General features: G+C 40.2%; 1 non-coding gene across 1 annotated transcript; it reads left to right on the top strand.

The window, feature by feature from the left end:
- Positions 1 to 14,300: 14,300 nt before the first annotated feature.
- Positions 14,301 to 14,372, top strand: TRNAW-CCA (transfer RNA tryptophan (anticodon CCA)). Its single transcript has one exon. It is a non-coding gene; the product is annotated as a tRNA-Trp (tRNA).
- The last annotated feature ends 569 nt before the right edge of the window (positions 14,373 to 14,941 follow it).

The raw sequence follows: 14,941 nt of genomic DNA, 5'->3' as shown, positions 1-14,941 counted from the left end.
ACAGATGGCTGCCAAGAGACTTCCCAGAATGTAAATGTCCATGCCCATGGTCTGGCAACAGTAGTCTGCAGTTTTCCATCATAGAGACTAATGGCAGAATTTTGATCACCAGTTATCAATTAGCTTCACTGGTTCAAATCCACTGATTCCTTAACATTTATTACTTTATCTGCCATGAACTATTAGCCATTATCACAGATCTCTTGGTTCTGGTGTCCTGCCAACCACTCTAGCCTCACTGCCCATTAGGATAATTCACCATGCCTAAGGTGATTAAATGTTGTCACTGGCTTTCTGCATTTCACAGAGCTCCACTTCATGGAAGCATCTTTTAAAAACTATGCTTTCAGTATTCTTTGCTGTTCAGTTTCCCTCACAGTTAGATCCTGGATCTGATCTCCAGTGGCTAAAAAAGACACGGGTCTCTTTAATCAACACCATCGAGGCCCTCTGTTGTTCATACAAAGGCCTGTTATCTTTCTCTTTTCAGAGCTTTTAATGGAGCTAATATATGCCACCAACTACATCACCTTTACTGGAGAAGGAAATAGCAACCCACTCCAGTATTCTTGCCTGGAGAATTCCATGGACAGAGGAGCCTGGTGGGCTACTGCTACAAATCCACTGATTCCCTAGCATCTATTAGTTTAACACACACAAACTCACACCACTCTTATGGTACCATAGCCCCTCTAACATTTCAGTGCCACAGCCTTAAATAAGCCTGCTTGTCATCTCCATCGACTAGACATGACTGTCTCAGTCACTGTGATGTTGCAACATGTTACATCACTCACGCATAAGCAGCAACTGGGTTTCTGCTATAGTCTGATTGGTGAGGGATACAGCTCAAAACCCCATCCTGCAGGTTGGCATTCTAGAAACTCTCCTACTACCAACTGTTTCTTAAGGTCCCCTGCAAGCAGAGCCTAACACAGGCTGTGATTCCAGGGATAAGATGTATTACAGTGAGTGGACAGGGAAGCAAGTCCACCCAAGGATATGTTACTGCATTGGCCACTATTAGAGATTTTTGGTTTTCAATTCTAGGAGACTATTTGAGGAGTCATGAAATGTGTCTCCAGTCAGTCAGCCCAGATGATGAAATGGGAGAACATGTATTCCACTTCTTGTTGGTCAAGGGAGGCCCCATAGGTATGAATGCCCTCACACTTGCAGGCTGTGTAAGCACAAGTGTGAGCAGCTTCAGGTGGGCATCAGAGAAGCCTGGGGTCACTTCCCTCACTGAAATAAAACCCAGGAGAAAGTGAAGAGCTGCCTTATCTTCTTTAATCAAATGGCATCTACTGTCTCCATACATTTCCTGGGATTGGTCAGGACAAAGTTAAAAGTACTGCCTTGGTTTGAATTGTATGCTGATTAGGTAAAATCTGCTTATAAAAATCTGACCTGCTTTTTCCTAGTCTAGGTTCTGTCCTGATAGGAGTGTTCCTTTCATCACAAAAGGCTCAGCATTGCCATGATGACTTGCATTGCCCTGGTGATGGTTGTGTGAGCTTTTTCAGTAAATTTCTGATTATTCTTTGAAAATGTCCAACTGAAAAAGCTTTTAGGACTTCCCTGGGGGCACAGTGGTTAAGAATCTGCCTGTCAATGCAGGGAATATGGGTTGGATTCCCAGTCTGAGAAGATCCCACATGCCATAGTTACACAGCTACCGAGCCTATATGCCTAGAGCCCATGCTCCACAAGAGAAGCCACCACAAAGAGAAGCCTGTGCACCACAACTAGAGAAAACCCATCTGCAGCAACAAAGATCCAGAGCAGCCAAAACTAAATAAATCAATAAATTAATTATAAAAAAGAAAAGGCTTTCAGCCAAAATTTAGAAGGTTGTCTTTCAAAACAAGAAGCTGCTCTGCTTCCTCCAGATATGCATTCCACTAAAAGCTTCAAATTAGGGAGCATCCTTCTCTTTCTTTCGTCCTCTTCTCAACCTTCCAGCTCTTACTTAAACAAGTTCTAACACTCGGGACCGTGTGTCCTTTTAGCATCTCAAGCTGAAATGAGACTGTTGAGATAAAATTGAAGTCATCATTGCTCACATCAAAATATCTATTTCAATTTAATTTGTAAAGCAAATATACTCCAATAAAATTAATTTTATTAATATAATAAAAATAATAATTAACATTTAATTAATATTCCATTAATTAAAAATAAAGCTCATACCAGAAATTATAGGGGAAGGAAAAATTATTGGGAAAGGCAATATCAATAGAGGGAAAGAATGTGCTTGATTAGAGTATACCAGCTCCTCAGTGGTAAGGAATCTGCCTGTCAGTGCAGCAGCTGCAGAAGACAAGGGTTCGATCCCTGGGTCGGGAAGATCCCCTGGAGGAGGAAATGGCAACCCACTCCAGGATTCTTGCCTGGGAAATTCCATGGACAGAGGAGCCTGTTGGGCTACAGTCCATGGGGTTGCAGAGTCAGACATGACTGAGCATATGTGGCACGTTGCAAAAATAATTTTAAATGTTGTGCAAAACTCAACCTTAAATCTTATTAGATATTCCTTTGATATTAGATATTACTTAGATAATATTTAGGTATTACCCAGTCCAATAATCTAGATCTGGTATTACCCTCTTTTTTTAATCTGGATAAGAAAAATGGATTACAGAACATTACCCATTTCATAAAATTGTGTGCAAGGAACTTGAAAAAAAACAGGAATCATACTTATTATAGCTGAAACTAGACATTGATGAATAAATAAAAATAAAAAGTAAATGTCTATTATTAAAATGTGCACATGGAAACCATCATCTTTAATTCCAGGATCTTATAAGAACCAATTTGGGGACTGTCAAGACAGTCATCTGGAGAAGGAGAAAATAAAAGGGGCCCGAGAGACAGCTCTGCGAAGTTTGGGTGTGCAGAGCCAGCAATGAGCCTGACGCCTCTGAGCGTTAACACATGGTCCCTCCATCCAAGGTCTGTATATGCAACTCAGCTGCCGGACTGACAGAAGATTTGGGGTTGTTAACACACACTTCATTAAAATACCAGCTAAAATCCAAGTTCGAAATCCCACAGTTTGTGTTAGTTGATAAAACTCAATTGCTTCTAATTACTGTTAGTGCAGCTTTAAAATAATATTTTGTTGTAATAAAGGATTCAATATGACAAGTGAGGGTTGGCCCGCTGAACTGGAAACCTGGGCCAGAGGGAATATGTGCATACACAGCATTCCCTGCTCTGCCTGACTTGTTTCTCTAAAAATTTTCTAGGCATTCAACAGAGAAAAAGTGACCAGTCTTCAAATGGGTTTTGAAAGGGTGAGGACAGCTCAAACACAGGATGTGATTTGCATCTCTGATTAGTCACTGCAGCTTAGGGAACACTGAGTTGAAACGAGACAGGCAGAGTGGTGGTTTTCCAGTGCTTTTCTGGAAATGGACCACAACTAACCAACATCCTCTTCTTCCAATATCCCGCCCCCATCCCCTCGTAAAAGGTTGTCAAGATTGGCAGACTTTAAAATAAAGCATCTTTGCACACTGACGTGTTAGTTGCTCAGTCCTGTCCAATTCTTTGTGACCCAAGGACTGTAGCCCACCAAGCTCCTCTGTCCAAGAGATGCTTCAGGCAAGAATACTGGAGTAGGTTACCATACCCTCCTCCAGGAGATCTTTCCTGTCCAGGGGTCAAACCTGCATCTCCTATGTCTCCTGCATTAGAAGTGGATTTTTTACTTCTGTGCCACTGGCGAAAACCCCCAAAGGATGGGATTACGTGCATAATATTTGTTTAATGACTTTTCTCTACAAAGCCCCAAAGGATGGACACCTCTCTTGTCCTGTCTTTTCTACAGCCATATTCAAAGTGCATTAGGCATAGTAATTGACTTCTTAAATAAATGATAGCAAAGATCAGAAAAGTGAGGTGATGTTTACAAGTACTACAAAGAATGAATGAGATACTAATATGGAGACATTGACCAGAGGTAAGATAAATGGTGAAACAGATCTGATTTGACCAGGAAGAAAGCCACATCTTCTCATCTTATTGGCAGATACCTCAGAGGAAGCTATAACACCCTTTTGGGGAAGCTCAGATAGGTATATCTATAGATAGATAGATAGATAGATAGATAGATAGATAGATAGGTAGGTAGGTAGGTAGGTAGGTAGGTAGGTAGGTAGGTAGGTAGATACTGACCAATTGTTCTTTATGAGGAAAGACAATCCTACTTTTCAGTGTCTTGTCACACCTGAACGGATGTTCCAAATTGGTCCATATCTTCAATATCTCTATTCTGTGTCCAGGAACTTCTGATGATTTGACTCATACACAGTCGTAAATCACATCTTAGCCCTGAGCCCTCACATGATACTTTAGAAATATATCTCAAACATGAATCTTCTCCTTCAGCCTTCTAGCAAGGAGATCAAACCAGTCAATCCTAAAAGAAATCAATCCTGCATATTTATTGGAAGGGCTGATCCTAAAGCTCCAATACTTTTGGCCACCTGATGCGAAGAGCCAGCTAATTGGAAAAGGCCCTGATGCTGAGAATGGTTGAAGGCAAGGGAAGAAGGGGGCGACAGAGGATGAGATGGTTGGATGGCATCATCAACTCAATGGATGTGAGTTTGAGCAAACTCTGGGAGATATTTAAGGACAGGTAAGCCTGGCGTGCTGCAGTCCATGGGGTTGCAAAGAGTCAGACACAGCTTAGCCACTAAACAACAACAATAACAACCTTCTAGCAATTAATAATAAAAACAATCATGGCAGACTCTCCTGGTGGTACAGTGGATGAGAATCCACCTGCCAATGCAGAGATCATGGTTTGATCCATAGTTCAGGAAGACTCCACACGCCACAAAGCAACCAAGCCTGCACTCTGAAACTACTGAGGCTGTGTGCTGCAACTACTGAATCACGTATGCCTAGAGCCCATGCTCTGCAACAAGAGAAGTCACCGCAGTGAGAAACCTGCACACTGCGATGATGAGTGGCCATCACTTGCTGTAACTAGAGGAAGCTACAGCACAGCAACAAAGACCCAACACAGCCAAAAATAATAAATAAAAGTGATCATGATAAGCAATATTCATGACAATGCTGGTAAGTGCAAAGATGAGGCGGTATCCTTTGGTTGACCTGTATCCATTCTACTTCTTGACATCTTTGGTGGAAATCATGGTTCTCCTGTAATTTGCAGTGAATCTCTACCACTCTCCTGGCTAAGCTATTCAGTTGCCCAATTCCTGGAATTTGAATCTTAAAGTAACAGTACAGCAGAAAATGGCTTCGGCCATTCTATGAAAAGCACTGTGGAGAAACTACTAGGGAACACTACCTGCTTAGACCTCTGCTTCCCACCTTCCAGCCCTGGATCAGGGTCTCCTCTTTTAGCCTGCCAGCTGTTCAATATCCTTCCAATAAACAGTCCTTTTATGTAAGCAGCCAATTTGTTCCTATTCGTTTCAACCAAAGTAACAGCCAAATTATCCTGACTGATTCATGATGATGAAGATATGATGATGAAAACAAATGCCTCATTCATAGAACTCTTCTTTACCAAAGCTCAAGAAGTCTAAGATTACCAGAACCATTTATTCAGATGGCTTCTCTGAAATTAAGGTGTGAGATCTTAAATCAGTTCTCAGTGGTATTTGTTCAACATACAAATCACTACTACACTAGACACATCTACAAAGACTGATATTATGATTTAATCTAATCTCTATTATTTTCCCTTATATTATTTTGGGCTTCCCTGGTGTCACAGACAGTAAAGACTTTGCCTAAGATTAGGGAATCCCAGGCTTGATCCCTGGATGGGGGAGATACCCTGGTGAAGGGAATGGCTACCCACTCTAATATTCTCGTTTGGAGAATTCCATGGACAGAGAAACCCTGGTGGGCTATAGTCCAGCTATTATTTTAACTCTTATAAGTATTTATTGGATCAAAGAATATATTTTTGCTCAAAATATCTCAGTAACGAACTCTTTTAATATTCATGTTGAAAATGTTTCCCTACTTGAATATTTGAAAGTTCTGTGAAAGATTTCTGTATAAAAAGTCAACAGCTTTTATCAGTTCAGTAGCTCAGTTGAGTCCAACTCTTTGAGACCCCATCCACTGTAGCATGCAAGGCTTCCCTGTCCATCACCAACTTGCAAAGTTTGCTCAAATTCATGTCCACCGATTCAGTGATGCCATCCAACCATCTCATCCTCTGCCGCCCCCTTCTCCTCCTGCCTTCAATCTTTCCCAGCATCAGGGGCTTTTCCAATGAGTCAGTTCATTGCATCAGGTGGTCAGTGTATTGAACCTTCAGCTTCAGTACCAATGAATATCCAGGACTGATTTCCTTTAGAATTGACTGATTTAATCTTCTTTCAGTCCAAGGGACTCTAAAGAGTCTTCTCCAACATCACAGTTCAAAAGCACCAGTTCTTTGGTGCTCAGCTTTCTTTATGGTCCAACTCTCACTTCCATACATGACTGCTGGAAAAATCATAGCTTTAACTATATGGACCTTTGTCAGTAAAGTAATGTCTCTACTTTTTAATGTGCTGTCTAGGTTGGTCATAGTTTTTCCTTCAAGGAGCAAGCATCTTTTAACGTCATGGCTGCAGTCACCATCTGCAGTGATTTTGGAGCCCAAGAAAATAAAATCTGTCACTTTCCATTGTTTCCCCATCTATTTGCCATGAAGTGATGGGACCGGATGACAAGATCTTAGTTTTTCGAATGTTGAGCTTTAAGCCAACTTTTTCACTCTCCTCTTTCACCTTCATCAAGAGGCTCTTTAGTTCCTCTTCACTTTCTGCCATAAGGGTGGTGTCATCTGCATATTTGAGGTTATTAATATTTCTCCTTGCAATCTTGATTCCAGCTTCTGCTTCATCCAGTCTGGCATTTTGCATGATGTACTCTGCATATAAGTTAAATAAACAGAGTGACAATATACAGGCTTGACGTACTCCTTTACCAATTTGGAACCTGTCCATTGTTCTATGTCCAGTTGTAACTGTTGCTTCTTGACCTGCATACAAATTTCTCAGGAAGCAGGTAAGGTGGTCTGATATTCCCACCTCTTTAAGAATTTTCCAGTTTATTGTGACCCACACAGTCAAAGGCTTTAGCATAGTCAATGAGGCAGAAGTAGATGTTTTTCTGGAATTCTCTTGCTTTTTCAATGATACAATAGATGTTGGCAATTTGACCTCTGGTTCCTCTGCCTTTTCTAGATCTAGCTTGAACTTCTGGAAGTTCTCGGTTCATGTACTATTGGGGACTCACTTGGAGAATTTTGAGCATTACTTTGCTAGCATGTGAGACAAGTGCAATTGTGAGGTAGTTTGAACATTCTTTGGCATTGCCTTTCTTTGGGATTGGAATGAAAACTGATCTTTTCCAGTCCTGTGACCACTGCTGAGTTTTCTAAATTTGCTGGCATATTAAGTGCAACACTTTAACAGCAGCATCTTTTAGGATGATATAAACATCCTAAAATGGATATACAAAAGGAATGACATGATATATAAACAGCTTTTATAATCATTGGTAATTATTGTAACTGTGCTTGCGTGTGTGCTCAGTTGCAAACTCATCTGACTTTTTGTGACCCAGTGGACTGTAGCCCTCCAGGCTCCTTTGCCCATGGGATTTCCCAGGGAAGAATGCTGGAGTGGGTTGCCATTTCCTTCTATAGGGGATTTCCCCACTCAGGGATCAAATCCTTGTCACTTGCATTGGCAGGGGGATCTTTTACTACTGAGCTAGCAGGGAAGCCCATTGTAACAGTATTATTTCAATAACAAGCATTTACATATCAAAACCAGATAATAGCATTTTATGAGATAATGTTGTTAAGAAATATTTTTCCAAGTTAAATCTCAAATGCTTACCTATGACATTTGAAAGTGCATATTCACAAGCTGTATTAGACAGCTATGCTATATAACCAATTGCCCCAAGATTCAGTGGTTTAAACCACCGTTATTTATTCTTGTTCATACTGTAGATCAGCTGAAAGCCAGCTGACCTAGGCCACATGACTGAGTCTAGCTGCACAATGAGCTGAACTTGGCTCTTCACTGTAACTTGTGCTCAGGTCTGCTCTGAAGGTGGGCCTTCTGGACCCCAGATGCTCAGAAGAAGCTCTTTGTATGGTGGTGGCAGAGGAGGAAGATGGCAAACCCATCACACGAGCACATCCCTGAATCACAGCCACTAACATTCCATTGTCCAAAGCACATCACATGGCCAAGCCCAATATTGATAGGGAAGGGAAGTATAGTCCATACACATAGGAGGACAGAGGATTGACTATTTCCTGAATAATAATCCAAACCATTACATTAACTAAGAATGCATCTGAAACACATACCGTGCTTACACAAAATCATTTTGCTGCCCAGATATGATGGTACCTTATTTGATCGTGTACAAATTAAAGGATTTCAGAAGTGACGTTGAAATTGGCATTTAGCTAATTGGCTGTTCACAATCTAAGATGAGACCATATAGCAGACCAGGGAGGAACTCCAGGCCGAAGCTGAAATTTCAGTTCAGAAGTTGCACAGTTTTGTAGTGGCGCAGCTGGAGATTTAACGCAGATTTTCCTGACTCAGATCCCATGTTCTGAGGCACAAGCCTGCAGTGCTCCACAGTGTCATAGCTCCATTTTGGAAACAAAAAACAGAAACATTGCAAATGACCCTATGTCATTCCTTTTAGTGGCTGAGTAATATTCCATTGTATATATGTACCACATCTTCTTTATCCACGCATCTGTCATGGGACACTAGAGTCTACCATACAAAAGAAATATTGTATACTAACATATAGATATATATATATATGGAATCTAGGAAAATGGTGGTGATGAACCTATTTCCAAAGCAGGAATAGAGAGGTAAACATAGAGAAAGGAATATGAGGACATGGGAGGCAGGGAGGGGAAGAGTAAAATGAATTGGGAGGTTAGGATTGATGCATACACCCTACCATGTATAGAACAGATAGCTAGTGAGAACCTCCTGTTAGTATAAAGCACATAGAGCTCAGCTTGGTGCTCTGTGATGACCTAGAGGGATAGGATGGGGATGGAAGTGAGAGGGAGGTCCACAAGGAAGCTAATATATGCATGCCTGTAGCTAATTCACTTCACTGTACCGCAGAAACTAATACAACCTCATAAAGCCATTATATTCCAATGAAAAAAATTAAATAGGAAAAAAATTTACTGTGTGCCAGGCTTAGAGTCACTGGGTTGACACATATTATTTCATTTTATCCTCAAATCTCATGTTGTTGTTGTTGTTTGTCGCTAAGTTGTGTCAGACTCTTTTGCAACACCATGGACTGTAGCCCGCCAGCCTCCTCTGTCCATGGGATTTCCAGGCAAAAATACTGGAGTAGGTTGCCATTTCTTATGAGGTCAGGGTAATTTTTCAGAATTTACAGATAAAGAAATAATTGCTCAGGAAGTTTTAAAACGTAACTTTTCTAAGGACAGGCAGGTAGAAAACCTAAATTTTGAAACCAGCCCCATCAGACGACAAAACTCATTCTTTTCTATCAAACTATACAAACATTTCAAAATACTCAGCAATTAGACTGAAAGCTCATACCTGAACTCATGCCTCTTGACCTAGCAATCACTCTATTACTGTTCAAGTAACTGTATTTCCAAAACTGTAAGTTTTATTTTAATACATGGTTTAACAACTGGTCAAAATATTTGAATTTAAAACTGTCCAACACGTCCTGGTTGCCATAAATATATGACATACTCCTTTCTTATTAATTCAACCACCTGTGACTTTTTCAGTATTAAGAAGGATAAGCCATGCACATTATTTCAAGTGTACAGTCTTCTACCATTAAGGAAAAATTTACACTGAAAAGGGGAAAGAGACTTAAATGTCAATCAAAACCTTCCATTTACATGTTCCTAGTCCCCATATGTGGAACAATGCTGCCTCCTGTCACTGATGATAATAACAATAATAATAATAAAGCAAAATCAGGCTCTAGGAATTCTCAGTCCATAGAATTAAATCAGGATTCAAACACCTTAACAGTTCCTTTCAGATTACTGGATTTTGACAAACTTTGTAATGCATTCTTCAAGAGAATACCACTTTTGTAAAGCTTAGTAAGGTCAGCACTATGAATATGCCTTGTATTTTAAAGGCTTCCCAGGTGGCTCAGACTGTAAAGAATTTGCCTGCAACTCAGGAGACCCAGGTTCAATCCTTGGGTTGGGAAGATCCTCTGGAGAAGGCCATGGCAACCCCGCCAATATTCTTGCCTGGAGAATCACATGAACAGAGGAGTCTGCCAGGCTACAGTCCATGGGGTTGCACAGAGTCAGATATGACTGAGTGAGAACACTAATCTCTTCTAGACTATTCTATGTTGAATTTACCACAGTCTGGTTTATAGAGAATGTCAAAACCAAAGAGCTGGCTATCCTTTGGTTATTGTTGTGTTGCAAATTATACTATCTGCTGATTACTTGAAATTAAAAAGACAGCATCAAAATTAGAAAAACAGAAAAACCATCGGTTATTCCAACTTGAGGTGAAGGAGAAAATAATGCCACTGTATGAAATTAAAATGTTTCCCACTTTCATTGAGATATAATTTACAAGTGAAAATTGAAAGTCTTTTGAGGAGCAAAATGCAATGGAAGGAAGTGTGCCAGTTCTGAGCAGGCCTCCAGAGGTCCTGGGTGCTTCGGTTCTCTCTTTTGGAGCCTTGCTCCGATGCCTAGATGACCAAGTGTGGACTGGCCTGCCGGAATATGAGAGTCATGTTGGGCAGGGCTCTGCCAAGTCAGCCAGCCCAGATGAAGCCATCCGAAACTAACCAGCTCCCAGTCAGCTTGGCACTGACCTTAATCATGAGGAAGCCAGCCAAAACCAGAATAAAAATGCAGCTGAGCTCAGCACCAATTGTGGGCTTGAAGAACTGTGAACTATACAAATACTTGTTGTTTTGAACCACTAAGTTCTTGGGGTAGTTTGTTATCTTCAGACAAAGTGACAAATCACAGCACAGCCCCCACCTAGATTATAAATTCCATATCTATAATGTTCAGCTATGTATGTTTCTAGTACTTGGCACAGCATATAGTATGTACTTAACATATGTATGATAAATGAATTAATGAGTGAATGAAAAATATATATAGTCCCATGCATTTGAGTTTTGAAAATAATTTGATTTCTATGTGTTATTCAGGTTTGGGGCCAACTTGTTTTTGTTGTCGTTCAATTGCTAAGTTGTGTCCAACTGTTTGCCACCCAATGGACTGCAACACCCTAGGCTTCCCTGTCCTTCACTGTCTCCTGGAGTTTGATCAAACACATGTCCATCGAGCTGATGATGCCACCCAACCACCTCATCCTCTGTCGTTGCCTTCTCCTCCTGCCTCTAATCTTTCCCAGCATCAGGGGCTTTTCCAGTGAGTTGGCTCTTCACATCAGGTGGCCAAAGAATTGGAAATTCAGGTTCAGCATCAGTCCTTCCAATGAACATTCAAGGTTTGATTTCCTTTAGGATGGACTGGTTGGATCTCCTTACAGTCCAAGGGACTCTCAAGAGTCTTCTCCAGCATTACAGTTTGAAAGCATTAATTCTTTGGTGCTCAGCTTTATTTATGGCCCAACTCTCACATCCATATATGACAACTGGAAAATGTAGTCTATTCACATTCTATTCACTACTGTCTACTTTGACTAGACAGATCTTTGTCAGTAAAGTGATTTCTGTACTTTTTAAAAATATGCTGCCTTGGTTTGTCACAGCTTTCCTTCCAAGGAGCAAGCATCTTTAATTTCATGGCTGCAGTCACCATCATAGTGATTTTGGGGCCAGCTTACAAGGATACATTTTGTTTCTGACCAAGTTCACTGGCTTTTATTCACTGTAAGTGTTGGAGCCAGGACTCAAGACCTGGTCTCTCTGAAAATAATAATTGGAAGAATAAATAAATAGCAGTGGTAGTAAACGTAGTGGCAGCAGAATCTAACCAAGAAATCCAGCCCTTTCATCTATACACTATGGTCCTTTCACAATCCCTTTAGATAATCACTCAGAGTTACCAGTAAATCTGAAATAAACCAACCACAGGATATCTATCAGGACAGTTTTGATCAGCTTTTCCAAGAAGTAAGCTTGTGTTGCATCATGTAATAAATTGTTACAGAAACCTTTGTGGAACATAAAAGGGATGCTGGCATCTGACTGAAGTTTACTGCCAGCGTTCTGGAAGAATTTCAATAGGAATAGAAAGGCTGGGCAAGTGAGTCAAGTCGTTTCAGAACCATTCTTGAAGGGTAATGCCGGCATTCCAGAGGGACTTCAGTGCTCGGCTAGAGGGCAGCAGAATTATGGCTGAAGTATTCCTCATGGAGAGCTTTAACCTCATGACCGAAGTGTATTCAAAACAATTCTGCTGCGATAGTAAAAATATATATATCCATGCTGTGCATTCCCAGAAGAGCAGGCTGGCCTCCTTATTCACACGAGCCAAGAACTGAAAAAGAGCTGAGAGGGTAAACTGGTAAAGTGCTACCACTGAGATTTTTCTCTAAATACTGGTTGGGGAAGCCCCATGGTTCCCAAAGATTAGAGACATTAGATGTTTTATAAGGTGTGTGCTGAATGAATAATTCATAGAAAAATGTTCCTCTGTGCAGGTAAGATTGCACAGTAAAGTAAGAGGAGAAAAAAAACCCCAAATAAAATATTCAGTTCAATGTGGTCCTTCTGTCAAGCCCCTAAATTAATCCTTCATATGTACCTTGTGCATTGCACTCTGCTAGGTACTGGGAGCTCAGAGCAGTTGCATCTCAAGCTAATTGAGCGCATGAGACACCTATATATTCAATAAATATTTAACCTCTGCCTATTAGGGCTTCCCAGGTGGCACAGAATCTGCCTGCCAATGCAGGAGACACAAGAGACGCAAGTTCAATCCCTGGGTCAGGAAGATCCCCTGGAGAAGGAAATGGCAAGATCACCTTCTTCAATAGGCCTTCCACGACCTTGTCTATAAAGTATACACACCCTTCTACTCCCTATCTCAGTTTTCTTTTCGTTGTCTTCTGCTTAATGTCTCTATTCACCATTTCTAATTATTTTATTTATTTTAAAGGCTTTCATCCCAGGTCCTCTGTCTTGTTCACTATTATATATTCAGTGCTTAATACAGGGAGTACATAACAGGTATTCAATAAAATTAATATTTCACTAAACACAATAGCTGTTTAATGAAACTGTATGATCTCAATAAATGACCCAATGACCAATGCTGGCTCTTCTTCAACTAAATAAAAATAGAGTTCAATAGAGCCAATATTTTATAATAACAGTAAATGGAGTATAACCTTTAAAAACTGTGAATCATTATACTGCATATCTGTAACATATAATATTGTACATCAACTATACTTCAATTTTTAAAAGAGTGGAAAACATAAAGTATATATACTGAATGCCAGAATAAAAATCTGCTTCTAGTTTTTAAAGAAGTCCATAATTCAGATTGACTAGATGAATTCTTTGTTTAAATGACTTTTGACTATAGTAGAATAACAAAAAGAGAGAATAGAGTTGCATTGTAAAGAAAGAAACTTCAACTACATAACTTTTGTGCTTCTTGAGAAAAAAAGAATTAAATAGATTGGCACAATTACCAAATGACAACAAACTATCCGTAGTGTTGGGACAACAATCTAATAACAAAAACTATTGGTTTTGAAAATCTTATTCTGTTTCAATATAACTGCCTTGCCATTTCCACTTGTAGAAAACAGGTCAATTTTTTAAGAAATGTTTTATTGGAGGATAATTGCTTTACAATATAGTGCTGGTTTCCGCCATACATCAACATGAATCAGTTGCAGGTATTCATATGTCCCCTCCCTTTTGAACCTCTCTCCCATCCCCCACCCCATCCCACCCCTCTAGGTTGTCACAGAGCACTAGGCTGAGCCCCCTGCATCACACAGCAAATTCCCACTGGCTATTTAGTTTATATATGGTAAGGTATATGTTTCCATGCTACTTTCTCAATTCATCACACCCTCTCCATCCCAACTGTGTCCTCAAGTCTGTTCTCTATGTCTGCATCATCATTACTGCCCCGCAAATATGTTCATCAATATGATCTTTCTAGATTCTATACATATGCATTAATATGCAATATTTGTCTTTCTCTTTCTGACTTACTCTGTGCAATAAGCTCCAGGTTCATCTACCTCATTAGAGCTGACTCAAATGTGTTGCTTTGGGCTTCCCTGGTGGCTCAGAGGTTAAAGCATCTGCCTCCAATGCGGGAGACCCAGGTTCGATCCCTGGGTTGGGAAGATCCCCTGGAGAAGGAAATGGTAACCCACTCCAGTATTCTTGCCTGGAGAATCCCATAGATGAAGGAGCCTGGTAGGCTACAGTCCACGGGGTCACAAAGAGTCAGACACGACTGAGCGACTTCACTTTCACTTTCAATAATCCACTGTATATATGTACCACAATTTCTGTATCCATTCATCTGTCAATGGATATCTAGGTTACTTCCATGTCCTAAGTACTGAAAACAGGTTAATTTATGGCAGGTTTATTTCCAGTCAATTCTTCTAGTTTTCCAGTACTTTTCATATTCTGTATCATTTGATATGTATTTTCATTAAGCTTTCATGTTTTTCAAAACAAAAAAATTCTTAACTGAGTTCAAATCTGGATTATAAATTCCTGTTCTATGCAAATCCAGCGTTCAAGATGGCAGCTTGTGGAGAAAGATGTAAGTCAACTTTTCATTAAAAGAACATGGCTTCTATTTTCATTTCAAATTAAGCACTATGGGGACAATTTGAAAAAACTGATTAATGGCTGTAGAAGAAGACTCTTTCCAGTCAACTCTTCTTCCATCATCCCATCT

The sequence above is a fragment of the Dama dama genome, chromosome 6 (assembly GCF_033118175.1).
Source record: "Dama dama isolate Ldn47 chromosome 6, ASM3311817v1, whole genome shotgun sequence".
NCBI lineage: Eukaryota > Metazoa > Chordata > Mammalia > Artiodactyla > Cervidae > Dama > Dama dama.
The sequence above is the reverse complement of the archived record's forward strand: the minus strand, read 5'-3'. Positions and strand labels throughout refer to the sequence as shown.